The sequence below is a fragment of the Halichoerus grypus genome, chromosome X (assembly GCF_964656455.1).
Source record: "Halichoerus grypus chromosome X, mHalGry1.hap1.1, whole genome shotgun sequence".
Taxonomy (NCBI): domain Eukaryota; kingdom Metazoa; phylum Chordata; class Mammalia; order Carnivora; family Phocidae; genus Halichoerus; species Halichoerus grypus.
In genome coordinates, this window is record NC_135727.1 from 96,383,326 (window position 1) to 96,395,684 (window position 12,359).

Genomic DNA, 12,359 nt, shown 5'->3' on the forward strand with positions numbered 1-12,359 from the left:
TCGAAAGTAATGTCTTTACGACCCAGCAGAAAATACTTAAATTCAGAATAATCCCCGAGCAAAACTGCTGCTACATCACACTCATCCCCTAAGCAAGCAAATTACTAAAAAGCGTCTTCACTGCTTCCGTCCCATCAGCAAAATCACTTTTTCCCCCCATTTTAAAGACCAGAGCAAATGATTACAATTACCAAATCTTATCACTGGTCAGTTGAGCCATATTCCGGAGGGTTCCCACCCTCCACAGCAAAAAAGGGGCTGTTTTTAATATGTGGGATCATTCGTTATGAGGAAGGGTCCTGATTTTTTTTAATAAGGTAGTAGTTCCTTTGCACGCGCAGCCTATTCAGTTTTAACACTAAAAAGGAAAATGTCACTCATTTCAATTCATCTGGGAGTTTTCTCAGTGTCAAGATAATATGGTAGCTTTTTAAAAGACAAATGTATCTCCTGTCAGATGAGATGGTTTAAAATATTGGCTCAGAGAAGAAAAGAAATGGGTGACCTACTTCTTGCTACTTGCATTCAGAGCCCATCCTTTTGGTGGCGGGTTATCTAAAGAGAATGAAGAGCCTGCGCTGCACGAAGGACCCAGCAGTTGCTCCTCTTCCCCACGTCCAGCCCCAGCTCCCAACGCCAGGTGGCCCGTTGGTTGCGGCCTCAGTGCCTCCCCACCCCCACCCCCCGGCGATCTTAGGAAAGCCTCTGATCTCATTACTGCAGAGGAGAGGGCTTGTTGCTTTTCACATCGTTCGTGGTTACCTGTTCATCAAGGCTTCGAGTTCATTCCTTGAAAAAGTCTAGTCAGTTGAGCCACCCTCGGGGAAACGGGACAGCAGAGATGCCCAGAGTGGACGCGGCCCCTTGGGGACAGGCAGCCCAAAAGCAAACTCTCTTGTCTCCCACCGATGTGATGTCCTTTTCTTCATTTCAGGTCAATCTCTTGGGGCAAGAACATACTGCTAACACTAGCAGGAGGATTTTCTCTTTAATAAATTCTTAATTTTACTGCCTCCCACACAGCCACCCTTGGAAAGGGAAGGCACCTGGCAATGGGCATTCCAAAACAAGCCGCTTTCAGTCCCCATCCCTCCTCCTCCTTGCTTCCTATCGTCAAACGCAAGCGTGTGTGTTGGGGGGCGGGTGAGGAGTCTGTTTTTCCAGAACTGAACACAGCTTCCTAATTCCATCCTCTTCACAAGGGCTTAACATACTGAGGCTGATTACGGCCTGTCATAGACTAAGGGTCCCTGAGCGCCTTTCTCGTGTTCTACGCCTCTAATTCTCTTTGAAAGGCATTCTGCTTCTTGACGCAGCTTGCAGAAGGGCTACAAGCTTTCATTGTGAATCATTTCCGTTGGTAGAACTCTTCCTTTTCTTACCCCTTTGGAAGTAAGGTTTTCCTCTCCCTTTGAGCTCTCCGGTTCAGGGACTGTGCCCATCAGGCCTACTCCATTGGCTTGGCCCCCGCTCACTTACGGTTTGCCTTAAACTTGGAGCTCTCGGAGGTCTCGGGTCTTCGGGCTTTGTGAGTGAAGTCCAGCTGCGGCCCGCATCCAGGAAGCGGAAGAAAGGGACACGAAGGGTATGTTCACCGGCCCCCCATCCCTTTCATCTGCTCCTTTCTCCGCCGCTCTTGGGCCGCGGAAGGTGGGCAGACCGGGGCCCACGGGGCGTTCGGGGAGGGGGGCCACGCCACCTCTAGGACAGGCACTGCCAAGTCTTAGCCCTTCGGAGGCAGAGAAAATCCAGAGCGCCCCCCCCCCACCTCTCACCTGACCCTCCATCAACCCTCTTGAACCTGTGCAAATGGACTGAGCAAAAGAAAACGGAGAGAGATGTTTGTCATCACATAGGAGACCCCGTTTCTGGCCCCAAGCACAACTCTGTAGCGATGTATGCTCAGAGAGCAGGTGTTCGGTCCCTTCCCTCCGGCCTGCGGCCAAGGGACCGAGCCCACGCTCCCCGCAGGAGAGGCCTGGGGCTGACGGCTCGGGGCGTGGGGGACGTGCAGCCTCTTACAAGGAGTTCCGCTTGGGAGCAGAAAGGGGCGCTCCTCCACAGGGAGTGGCCCCACCTCGTTTTCATTTTGAAGAGACCAAGAACTGGGGGAACGGACTTCCAGTCTCAGCTGTGTCCTGGGCATGACGCCCGGGTGGGCGGGTGGCAGCGGGGGGGGGGGGCCAGGGGGGCAGCGGCCGGACCCACGCGGAGGCCTCGCCGCCCTCACATGCCGAGGCCACGCCATCGTGTTCAATGGCAATGCAGGTGTGTCGCCCTTCAAACTCAGTTCTGGGGTTGTTTTGCATAAAGTTTTGCCACCGTGTTCTTTTCTCTGTATGTATAATTGCCTTTTTATAAAAGGTTTTGAAGTATTGTCTCAGTGATAAAAAGACAGCGATGTTAACAGTTGTTGTATATTTCACCATTTCCGATTGTAAGTATTTGCAGGGTACAGCGAAGCCTTAGCGCACAAGAGCATTCGTGCAGGAGGGCTCCTTCAACACCCAGGAGGTGAGGGGATCGGAAAGGTTCGGATTCTCTGTAAATGTCCCGCTTTTCTTTCTGTGTGTATCTATTTACATGCCTTAGCACACGCCCTCCCGCCCTGATCCCTCTGCCCTGTCACCGGAACCACCGGGCCGCCGTGCGCGGCCAGTTACAGTACAGACCGATGGAACCCTCAGCAGTTATCTCGTGTGACAGGGGAGGAAGAGAAACTCCATAGTATTCTTTGTAGAATATACATACCTGTAGGATGCTGTGTAATGGGAAACCATAGAATTGGGCTTTTGTCATTTCAAAGTTGGAGAAATGTATGAATAAAATGTATAAAACACGAAAAGGCACTGGTCTCCTCAGATTACAGGCCACACAGCTGGGCGGGGGGGGGTGGGGGGGAACAGACCACAGGAGGATTAGAGGGACAAGGAGTTCCTCTCCAGGGTTTAGCCTCACAGACCTTCCCACAAATGCGCAGGGGCGGGGGGGGGGGGGAGAGGACGGACACCTTGTGGGGGGACAGAGAGCAACCTCCCCCCTCTCTCGGGGGAGCACATTCCTGGCTCGAGGTCCTCCCTGGCAGTCAGGGTCTAAAGCAGAGCTGGCACAGACTGCGTCCTGAGAGCAGTTCAAGTTTAGTCGCTTGTACTTGGATGCGGATTTAAAATAGCTTCGGGTTTAAAAAAAAGGAAAAAAAAATCAGCTCCCAGAAATAGAAGTCTAAATTGATCGGGGCGGTGTAGGCGCCCAGCATGGAAAGCACGTCTCTTGTCTGATGTCTGCAGAGAAAGCCTCAGGAGGAAGCCTGCTGCCCTTGGTGTGCAGTGGTTTGCTTTGGTCTCTGGCTGGAGTCTGGGATACGGACCCTCGCGTGCCTCAGTGACCTACTCTCCACCCTCCTTTCCCTGGGCTCTGGCCCAGCAAAGGACCCTGGTGGCTTCAGACAGCCACACTTGCGTGTGTCCAAACACGCACACCTCCAGAGATAGCCCGGGCCCAACGTGCTCACGTGGCTCGTGCCAAAGAAACGTAAACTAGGAGGGATTGTTTGCTTTTCTCAAGAAAACTTCCCCCTACCAAAAAAAATGTATAGAAGAGTCGAGATCACATTCAGACACAAGAGGTTGAGCCCCTGGCCTTTTGACTCCGGGAAATCCCCAGTCATCTTTCTTCAGATGGCTCAGCTCAATGCACAGAGGACCAAAAGCCCAACACCAGCATTAAGCTGATTTTCTGTACTTCATGGCACTGAAAACACATCGAACAGGCCAATACTTAGCTGGCAGAAATGAATAGAAACACGTATTTCTGTATTTTCCCCAGTTTACTGTAATATGATAAGCTGAATAAATAACACCAGGTATCATTCCATGAACGACTGCAGCAGAGAGGGGGGCATCTACAAAAACAGGGCAGCCAGACTGGTGCAGGGTAGTAGACCGTGACCTTGAATAGCCTGAGGGTAGCAAGCCCCCTGAAGGACAATGTAGTAGTGCAAGCTAGCAACCCAGTCAAAGGCCAGGGGTGCTCCAGGAGAGAATGTTCCAAAAGGTGGCATCTGACTTTCTTTCTCAAGGAATGAGCACACAGGACATGGGCCTGCAGACGAAATCCCACACTTAGGGCAGTGTGGGGGCTCCTGCACCCACCGTGTGCACCTGCCCCCCACACCCCATCTTAACCTTTCAGGGAGGGGTGCCCAGAAACAGTTTGGCCCCAGACGCCTCCTTAGGCCTGATCACTAAAAGCTTCCAGCTCCTGCCATTTGCCCTCTTCCCGTTTCCGGGGCAGCTTTACCCCCGCCTCCCCGTGGCCAACTGCCCTGCAGAGAATCTGGCTCCCTCCTGCCACCAGAGCGGGCCGATGAATGGCTTGAGAGGGGCAGCCTGCTGGGGCCTCGCAGGTGGCTCTAGGCCCTCGCCCTCAAGATGTGAAACTAAAGCCAGGGACCAGGAAATCGAGATCGTGCGAAGCTAGTGGTGAAGGCTCAGCCACACAAATCAACAGCTTACCACAGAACTTCCCCTAGAACCTTCTGGGGTGATGGAAATGTTCTATTTCTTCTTTGGGGTGGTGGTTACATGGGTATATACAATTGTCAAAACACATCAAACTGTGATCTGTAACCTCAGTTACAAAAAGAAAAGTGAAAAACTGTATGATCATTTCACAGCTGCCAGAAAGACGCCTGACAAAATTCAACACCCGGTTCTACTTTAAAAACAAAAGCTCTTAAAAATCAGACAGAAGGGGCGCCTGGGTGGCTCAGTCGGTTGAGCGTCTGCCTTCAGCTCAGGTCATGATCCCAGGGTCCTGGGATCGAGCCCCGCGTCAGGCTCCCTGCTCAGTGGAGAGTCTGCTTCTCCCTCTCCCTCTGCCTGCCTCTGCCTACTTGTGCTCTCTATCTCTCTGTCAAATAAATAAATAAAATCTTAAAAAAAAAAAAATCAGACAGAAAACACCCTTAGCAGATAAAGAATGGCTATTGCAACCACAAGCAACATAAGCCACCTACCAGTGCCGCGATAAATGCACTAAATTGCCATTATCTTGTACATCACCTAAACAACACATGCTCCCCGGAGACTGAGGAGAAAATATGGGTAAACCAGCAGTACACACTCAACCAGATCCTGCCACTCAGAGTCAACTGCCATAACCCCTTGCGTGTAGCCCCGTCACACAACCATACAGACACGTGTTTGTATCTGCACCATTCAATGCAGTGAGGGAGTCCTACTCAACACGCTGCTCCCCCACTCATTTCATAGATCTTCCTCCCTCCGTGAGGATTTAAGACTGCTTCCAAAACACTGCTCAGAAACAGAATCAAGAAGTATAAACAGAGGAAAAGAGACAAAACTGTCCGTATTTGCTAATAATATCATTGTATACCTTGAAATGCCAAAGAGGACAACTGGACATCCATTCAAATTAATAAAGAACAGATACAGAAACACAGAACTCAGTAGTAGTCTTACGCAGTAGCGATAAAGTCAGAAAACGCTAATGGTAGGGGCCCCTGGGTGGTTCAGTCATTAAGCATCCGCCTTTGGCTCAGGTTGTGATCCCAGAGTCCTGGGATTGAACCCCCCCCCCACGCCATGGGGCTCCCTGCTCAGCGGGAAGCCTGCTTCTCCCTCTCCCTCTGTGATCTCTCTCACTTTCACTCTCTCTCAAATAAAAAAATAAAATCTTAAAAAAAAAAAAGAAAACACTAATGGTAAGAGGATACCATTCTCAATTGCAACAAGATTTTAAAAACCAACAAAATCCATGGGATGTATATGAAAAGAAAACAAAGCTGCACTGAGAAAAAATAAAATAAAAAGCTGCACAAGGGCGCCTGCGTGGCTCAGTTGGTTAAGCATCCAATCCTTGATTTCGGCCCAGGTCATGATCTCACAGTCATGAGATTGAGCCCCGCATGGGGCTCCATGCTCAGGAGGGAGTCTGTTTGAGATTCTCTCTCTCTCCTTCTGCCCCTCCCCCTCTCTCGCTCCCATTCTCTTAAAAAAAAAAAAAAAAAAAAAAGGCTGCACTGAGAATGTAAAAGATTTGAACAGAGAAATATTCTTGGATGGAAGAACTAAATATTTCAATGGCATCAGGTTTTTCCAAATTAATGTGTAGGTTTAATATACCACCAGATCAAAATCCAATCATTTTTTGACCTTTATAAAATGATTATTCATTGAGAAGAACAGTGACTTTTTATTGTAACTTTAATTAAAGGAAATACTAAGGAAACAAGAGTAAATGAAGGGTGAGTAGCCCTTCCAGATTTTAATCTATTCTAAAACTAAGACAACTAAGACATCACACACCAAAATGAGTTTCAAAGAGTTCAATATAGAAATGAAATGACAGGAAATGAAAACATAGAAGTAACCAATAAAACTCTAGAAGAGAGTAACTTTTTAAGTTTATACAAGAGAAAGAAGTCACAAAGCAACTGAAAGATTTGATCTCATTAAAACATGTTTTTTTTTTAAAACCACACATCCTTTTTATTGTTAAGTCATAAAGAGGTATCAAAATTAAAAGCAAAAATTACAGGGTAAGACTTAAATACTAGGAGCATCAAAGGAAGTGAAAATGGGACTAGGCGCAGGGCAATATGAATTAATGAACATGGGAAGGACAAGGATGGGGAGAACAGTGAGCATGTGCTGAAGAAGATACTAGGGGAGAGGATCTGGTGAAAATTTTGATCTTAGACAAACGCCTAAGAAAAAGTTGTAGACCACAAACTCAGAAAGACATTTTGTAATAAATAGGACATACAAAGAGTTTATTATATAATGAACTTACATAAAATGGTTAAAAATACTAACATCCCAGTATATAACAATGGACATGAACACTTTCCCTAGTTTTCTAGGGAAAACTACTATTAAAAAACAAACACTGGGGGGCCTGGGTGACACAGTTGAGCAACCGACTATTGGTTTCAGCTCAGGTCGTGATCTCAGGGTTGTGGGATGGAGACCTGAGTCAGGCTCTGCCCTCAGCAGGGAGTCTACTTGAGATTCTCTCTCTCTCTCTCCCTCTGCCCCTCCTGCTCATGTGTCCTCTCTCTCTCTCCAAAATAAATAAAATCTTTTTTAATTTTTTTTAAAGATTTTATATATGAGAGAAAGAGACAGTGCATGAGAGGTGGCGGGGGGGAGAGTGGGGGCAGAAGGAGAGGGAGAAGCTCGGTCCCAGGACCCCGCGATCATAACCTGAGCCAAAAGCAGACACTTAACCGACTGAGCCACCCAAGCACCCCTAAAATAAATAAAGTCTTGGGGCGCCTGGGTGGCTCAGTCGTTAGGCGTCTGCCTTTGGCTCAGGTCATAATCCCAGGGTCCTGGGATCGAGCCCCGCATTGGGCTCCCTGCTCCGCCGGAAGCCTGCTTCTCCCTCTCCCACTCCCCCTGCTTGTGTTCCCTCTCTCGCTGTGTCGCTCTTTGTCAAATAAATAAATAAAATCTTTAAAAATAAATAAAATAAATAAATAAATAAAATCTTTAATTAAAAAAGCAAACATTGAAAAATATCTCAATGATCAAGGGAATACAAGTTAAAAAACTTTTAACTCTTGAGATGTTAAATGAGTGCTTAACTACTTGGAAAAAAAAAAAAACTGTTAAGATGTTATAGTTACCTATTAGCAGATTTTAAAAATACGATACCCGAAGCTAGTGTGTGTGTTGATGAAACTAGCATTTCCAACCATTGCTCAGAGCACTGCAAATAATATAGTGACATTTACCAAGAGCCATGTAAATTAAAGTTGATATTTTTCTTACTATTACATTTCTCTGTAACAGTTTTCATAAAAGAATCTAATAAAGGCAATCGGTGACATTTACTGAGTAGTGACTGTGATGTTCCAAGCACTGAGTGCTTTGAACGCCTTATTGTACACTTCCTTCCTCAGGCATCTGAGAGCTCTTCATCATAAAGAAATATCCCCAGTTTCAAACACCAGTGGGATGATGAAGGTAGGACAATAAATGAATTTTTTCTTTATTTTACAATTTTACTCGATATATAATTTTTTTAACGTCTCTCAAACTCATTCCCTTGCTCCCTTAGCTCTGGTGATGGTTGGGGCAACATGGCGGGGACAAGTCCATGGCTCGGTCTCCATGTCTATACTCTGTGCTCCCCTCCTGCGCCGCACCCCAACCCCAGCGTGGAGTTTCTGCACGGATAAAATACAGAGAAGCACGCCCATCCGACGGGCTGCTTACCCCATTAAGCGAGGAGCGCACGCACCAGCTGGAAACCTCCTTGGCCACCTCCTTCCTCCCTGAAAGGCCGCCACAGGACCCTTCCTGAACCTCACAACACTTACGCCTACGACGTACACGCCGGGTGGTACCCCACCATTTCAGTGGAACACAGGTGACTTGTGTTTCCTAGTTCCCACTCATGTATACATGATGGCACAGATAAGGAGTGTCGCCGTCATTGGACGCGGCACGGCGGCAGCTGAAGGCTGGCAAGCACTGCGGGCTGATGCCCACAGCCCCCCAAACCCACACTCACCCTCTGCCTGGGCCCGGCTGCCACCGTCGGGCCCTGACTCCTAAAGAGCCTCCCGCCTCGCTGCAAAGGCAGCCTTCTCCAGCCGACAGGCAGAGCTGACGGGGAGGATCACGTGGCGGCAAAGAGGGGGGAAAGAGGCAGCACCCAAAGGACACCTCAGAACAGGGCACGACATTCAGCCAGAATAATTTGTTCCCCTAAGAAGCACTTTGGATTTCTGCCCGAGCACTCAAGCTGCCAGCTTCAGTTCACCGGGCGACACGGGTCATCTGTCTAAACAAACTACAGTAGAAGAGTCGTCGCGGGTTGAAAAGAAGAAACATCTTTTTTTTTTTTAAGATTTTATTTATTTATTTGACAGAGAGAGACACAGCGAGAGAGGGAACACAAGCAGGGGGAGTGGGAGAGGGAGAAGCAGGCTTCCCGCCGAGCAGGGAGCCCGATGCGGGGCTCGATCCCAGGACCCTGGGATCATGACCTGAGCCGAAGGCAGACTCCCAATGACTGAGCCACCCAGGCTCCCCAAGAAGAAACATCTTAAGCGGAGAGTTGCCCAACCAGAAAGTAAAACATATTAGAGAGCTTAATTGAAATAATAATGGCAGTGTGCAGAGACAGACAGACAGACAGACACAGGGAATGAAACAGAGAGCTCAGATCCACAAGTATGTAAAAAATTGAGTATGATGCAGAGAGGGCTTTGATGCAGTGGTGAAATCATGGACTATTCTACTGAATTATCCATATGGCAAAATTTAAGTTAGACCCCTACCTCATCATACATGAACAACAACATGTTTGATGGCTAAATGACCTGTGAAAAGCAAATCTTTAAAATATAATACTATATCGGGGCACCTGGGTGGCTCAGTCGGTTAAGCATCGGACTCTTTTTTTTTTTTTAAAGATTTTTATTTGTTTGACAGAGAGAGACACAGCGAGAGAGGGAACACAAGCAGGGGGAGTGGGAGATGGAGAAGCAGGCTTCCCGCTGAGCAGGGAGCCCGATAAGCATCGGACTCTTGATTTCAGCTCAGGTCATGATCTCAAGGTCGTGACATCAAGCCCTACGTCAGGCTCTGTGCTCGACTCGGAGTCTGCTGATCCCTCTCCCTCCCTCTCTCTCCTCTCCTGCCCCTCCTCTCACGCTCATGATCGTGCACACCCACGCACTCTCTCTCTAAAATAAAATCTTTTAAAAATAAAAATACTATATATAAATATATATATATAATATATATCTGTGTATGTAATAAAATATTTTAGGACCTCAGGTTAAGGAAGGATTCCTTAAAACTCAAAATGTATAAACCATGAAAGAAAAGGATTGATAAAGTTGAATTTAAATTAAAAACTAACAAGTTCTGTCTACAGAGGACATTATCATAAACAATCTAAAAAGATAAGCCACAAACCTGGAGATGATGTCTGGCACATATAACTGTCAAAAAATTAGCATCCATGGGGCGCCTGAGTGGCTCAGTCGTTAAGCGTCTGCCTTCGGCTCAGGTGGTCCTGGGATCGAGCCCCGCCGAGCCCCGCATCGGGCTCCCTGCTCAGCGGGAAGCCTGCTTCTCCCTCTCCCACTCCCCCTGCTTGTGTTCCTGCTCTCGCTATCTCTCTCTCTCTCTGTCAAATAAATAAATAAAATCTTAAAAAAAAATTAGCATCCATGATTTATAAGGAACTTCTAAAAAATAATTTCTAACAGGGAATAAATGAGCAAAGATATGAACAGGCAATCCACAGAAGATAAAATCTGAATGGCTTTTCTTGAAACTCACAAATAATCAGGAAAATCAAAAAGTAAACTCTTAATAAGGGATTTCACATTCCACTAATAGGAGACTATGTAATCCGGACCCACCCCCACGCTTAAGACAACTAAAATAGCTGACTGAAGTATTTAAAATGTATCTGTTTGGAGATTGCAGCAAACTAACAAAATAATGCAGAATTAGGGGGCCAGGATTTGGGAGAAAACTGACTCCCAAGGGAGTGAGCATTTATTTAGGGGCACTTTTCCTCTGGAGACATTTGTTCACTCCAGAGGAACAGGCCAAGAGGCCAAGTAGCCTTGTGACAGCTTCTCGGGGGTTGGGGGGAAGGACCAGAGTCAGGGTATGTCTGGGGGAGGCGTGGATGGGCTAGTGAACTCCCCTCACCTTCGGTGGGGCCCCTGAAAGTGTGTCTCCTTGGAGTAAGGGCGAACCACCCGCAGACAGGCCCTCACACTGACTGCTTCAGCTCTGAACTTCTCAAGCCCGGACATTTGACGGAGGGGATCCCACACTGCTTGCGCCCCTGTGCCTCGCCCGAGAAAACGTCCTTCATTTCTAGACGAAGGTATCATCCTCGGCCTCAAATATTCTTACAAATCATTTAGCAGATACCACGTCTGATGACAAAAAATAGCTGGGCATGTGAGAAAATAGGTAAATAGATGGCTACCTGGGGGACAGACCCCCGTCACATTTGGCTTTCAAACCCAGGGGGGCTTAACTGCGAGAGTTTTTACACTCAGTGGGGCTTAACTAAAAATCAGCAGGCTTAGCTCTGGGAGAACCAGGGTGGGGGGTTGGGGGTGAGAGGAAACTGAGTCCCCGCCCTTAAAGAGACAGGACAACACACGGCCCCGCTGAGATACAGCACAGAAGCACAGTGTGAAAAGTGCCTGGGGTACACAGGAAGGAGATTTATTTGCTAATCGTGGATGGTGCGCTGGAGAGGCAGGGATCTCTGGAAGACTTCTCCAAGAACAAGAGAGCTGGCGGGTGCCATTTCTCTCCCCTCCCCCTGGGCCTCGAAGGCTGGACACCTGCAGGAAGCAGCGCAAAGGCTCCCCACCCGTCCTGCTAACGCCTCCCTGCGTTCTCCTGCACACTTGCCCCCCCACCCCACCAGAGTGGCTCCCGTCACATCTCATTCTGCAAGCAGCCCTTGACAGTGACCAGTGACCACCCTGACATGACTCCCACCCCGGGGAGAGGGGAAGATAACCACACATACACGGGTTAGACGGCAGCCGCCGCGGTGAGCTGGGGAAAGACATCTGATCTGAAGGCCAGCCCTGCTTACCGGCGAGACCCTCACAGGGAGCAGCACAAGAACACAGCCCTGTAGTTCAGGGCCACTGCAACCCCAACAGGTGAACTGGGGCCAGCCATCCGGTTGGAGTGCAGGCCCCCTCCCCAATAAAAGCCTCTCAGGGGACAATGCGGGGAAGATGCCCTGCAGGTCAGTGTGACTGCAGTTCCGGCACATAGACTGAGGGCAGGTATCTGGTCTAACCCAACTCAAGCCCCAGACTGGCCCACTAACACCACACGGACCAAACCCTGCTCACAACAGGCAAAGAGAGCCATTGTAGATGACTGGACTGAAGGCAAAAGTGGCTCGGCCGCAACAGCAGGGCACACACAACACACATAAGAGACCCCCCTGAAGGGCCTGGTTCTGGCGAACAGAAAACAGTGCCCTGCAGGGCACTACGGGCCCTCTTCTTCATAAGGCCACGACTTTCAAGAGCAGAAGGTGTAGCTGACTTTCCTAACACATACAGACAGATGCTGAGAGTCAGACAAAAGGAGGAAACAGAAGAATTTGTCCCCAATAAAAGAACAGGACAGGGGCGCCTGGGTGGCTCAGATGGTTAAGCGTCTGCCTTCGGCTCAGGTCATGATCCCGGGGTCCTGGGATCGAGTCCCACATCGGGCTCCCTGCTAGGTGGGGAGCCTGCTTCTCCCTCTGCCTCTGCCTCTCTCTCTCTCTCTGACTCTCATGAATAAATAAATAAAACATTAAAAAAAAAAAAA